The 2,868-nt window shown below is 48.5% G+C and overlaps 1 long non-coding RNA gene across 1 annotated transcript in view; it reads left to right on the forward strand.

Annotated features, from left to right (window-relative positions):
* The first annotated feature begins 286 nt into the window (after positions 1 to 286).
* Positions 287 to 2,868, forward strand: part of LOC113940342 — a 6,001-nt gene continuing 3,419 nt past the window's right edge. The window contains exons 1-2 of the long non-coding RNA XR_003525430.1: positions 287 to 480; positions 2,469 to 2,583. This is a non-coding gene — a long non-coding RNA (uncharacterized LOC113940342). The remainder of the gene's footprint in view (positions 481 to 2,468; positions 2,584 to 2,868) is intronic.

A 2,868-nucleotide genomic window follows, 5' to 3' on the forward strand; every position in this document is an offset into this window, starting at 1 on the left:
TGCTCGCTGGGACTGAGATGGCTCTGAGGCAATCCCAGAACTCCCTGAGCAGCAGGATATGTGTGGGAGGAATTTGTGTCCAGCAAGTCCCACTCCCCTTTGTTTGTCCACAGGTCTCTCCTCAGTGAGAGTCGGGCTTGTCTATGTGTGACTAAGGTAGTAAAAATACATTTTTCTCCTCAAGCAATTCCCAGTTCCTTGTGTGGTTGCTCTGCTCTGGAAGAATTAAAAATTACTTGCTCTGGAGAAATTAATGACACTCATTTTTATCCCTGACTAGTGTCACTGTGGGAGAGGTTGCAGGATACCTCATTCCACCAGGGCTCTGCCTCAGTGCCAATTTTGCTTAAGGAGGAGGAATTCCTTGAGCTGAAATAGATTTCACTGAAGAGAATGTTACTGCCCAGACAGGGCCAGCTCTACCCACCCTGAGTTCTGTAAGGACTGAGCTACTGGGTTCAGCTGTTGGAATTTTAAGAGGTTGGTCCTTTTCTGAAGTACTCTTCCACCCTCTATTCCATCTTTCTTTGCACATTGGTGTCACTGTGGGGTGAAATTTGGGCCCCACTGAATTGAAGGACAATGCAGGGTTCCTCTGTGGGGTTCATCTCTCCCTCCTCTCCAGGCTGGTAACTTGAGGTACCTGTCCACAGCTGTTCCCTCCAGCTGTACCTCAGGGACACCATCACTGGGGTGGAGATGCTGTGCCCTGTTTGTTCTCCTGTATTGGTCCATGCCTGATGGTTGAGTCATGGAATGTCCTGAGTTGGGAGGGACCTGCAGGCACCACCTCGGTGGGTGCCCTGACCAAATTTCAGTTCCAGGGGAGAAAATTCCGGCCTCCCTAAAGTGCTCCTGTGGTTTTTGTTGAATTCTTCCTTACTTGTCTCTCGGGGGCTGTGTGCTGTAGTTAAATATGGGTAGAAAGGTTGTGTTCCACTCTGGATTACAGCAGAATCTCACTGATGGATAAATTGCATCCCAAGCCCAGTTTGCAAAGCCCTTTGGGCTTCGTGGGCTGCAAGAAGCTGTATTTTATTCTAGATGTGTGCTTGCTGATAATTCTATAGGATTTGCAGTCAGCAGGTTGTAAGAGCCCTGATTATACCGGTTCCCTGTGCAGTTAGACTCTGCCCAAATAATTCAAGTGCCTGCTGCAGAGAGACAAAAAGGAAAATGGGAGGATGATCCAGAAACCTCTGGATCACTGGAGCAGGTGGGAAGAAGATACATATGTTGATCTGAAGAAAATACCAAGCCAGGTATATGCCTTTAAGCATCTGAAGAAAACTCAGGATTTTCTTAATGGCTGCCTACTTTAAACGCAAATAATTCCTTTAACAAGGGGTTTTAAGGGTTTAACTTAATTTTAGAATTTTTATTTCAGGCGTATGTCCATAAAATTAACTTCTTTATCGCAGAATGCTGTAATGTCTTCCATGTTGCTGCTCATTTGCAAGAAATCTCTGCACAGTTATTTCTTATGTACCAGTTAAATCTATGAGCCAACAGATGTCAAGTGTAGCAAAAATGCTATAATAATATTATGGTCTAATAATAGTTATAATGATTCTAATTACCTGGTGCAGCTTCTGAGAGAGGCAGTTTCAGAAGTCAGTGCAAAGGAGGTGTTTAACCTTGAACTGCAGGAGCAGGGCATTCCAGAGGTGCCTAGGCTGCACCCCTGTCTCCATATGGGACATCCCATTCCCTTTATTTCCTTCGGCAAACTGGGATTGGCAGTCTGGGGTGCTTTACATGTTCAGACTTCATTTTGGCTATGTTCAGAGGAGGAGAGGAGTTTCTTGGAATACCAGGATGTGAACCTGCTCGTTTTCACCCTCTGGTGCTCCCGCTGCCTGAGGACGGTGGTACCCCTGGATTGCTCCCACCTCAGGCAGGCTGTGGAGCCTCAGCAATCTCCATCCTTGGTGCCAGTGGTTGTGCTGCTTTGAAGTGTCAGGGAGGCTTTGCCACAGCCTGGAAAGCACAAAGCCAGCCTGAATCTGCCTGATGGGAGAGCGTTTGGGGGTGTCCAGGTGAGCGGCCTGGACTTGTTGATCCCAATGGAGCCTTTGGTGTGAGAGGAGAGGAGGGCACTGGGCTGTGCTGGCTCTGCCTTCCACAGTCTGACCCCCACAGCCTCATCACAACCTCTTTCCCCACATGCTCCATGTGCCAGCTCTGTTATGTCACTCCCAATCCCAAAGGATCCTGGGCTGTATCTTTTATATTCTGGTGGGTTTTGCCCAACATTTCTATGTGCTGTGGGGTCCCAGAGCTCGTTACTGTTGTAGGATAGATAAGGCAATGCGTAAGGGATCATCTGATTTTGTGACATGAAGTTGCTGAGGAGTCCCTGGGTCCCAGAGCAGGATCATTTCCACAGAGGAAGCCCTGCATGGGCTGGAATTTGACAGCTTTCAGTGATTATATGCCAGGCTGAACGTTTTTCCTCTAAATTATAGATTCACGTGCTGATGAGAACTCAGCAGGACCTATGGGAACGTGTCTCTTGCTTTCTGGTCCCTGGTATGGGCAGCAGCTGGGAATCTTCTGTTTTCCTGTAAAATGGATCCAGAGGTGCCCTTGGAAGGTTTTTTCTTTGTTTCCAGCCTGCTTATAGGCTAGGCTAGCATGCTCTGCTTCTTGGGAAAGCCTGCACCTCGGACCAGGGCTTGTGCTGATGAGAGCTCGGCCACCTTCAGCCTTTCCTGGGGGAGGTTCAGCCTTTCCTGGGGGAGATTCAGCCTTTCCTGGGGGAGATTCAGCCTGTCCTTTGGGGGAGATTCAGCCTGTCCTTTGGGGGAGGTTCAGCCTGTCCTTTGGGAGAGGGTTCAGCCTTTCCTTTGGGAGAGGGTTCAGCCT

The sequence above is a fragment of the Corapipo altera genome, unplaced genomic scaffold (genome assembly GCF_003945725.1).
Source record: "Corapipo altera isolate COAL_440 unplaced genomic scaffold, ASM394572v1 60969, whole genome shotgun sequence".
Classification (NCBI taxonomy): Eukaryota; Metazoa; Chordata; class Aves; order Passeriformes; family Pipridae; genus Corapipo; species Corapipo altera.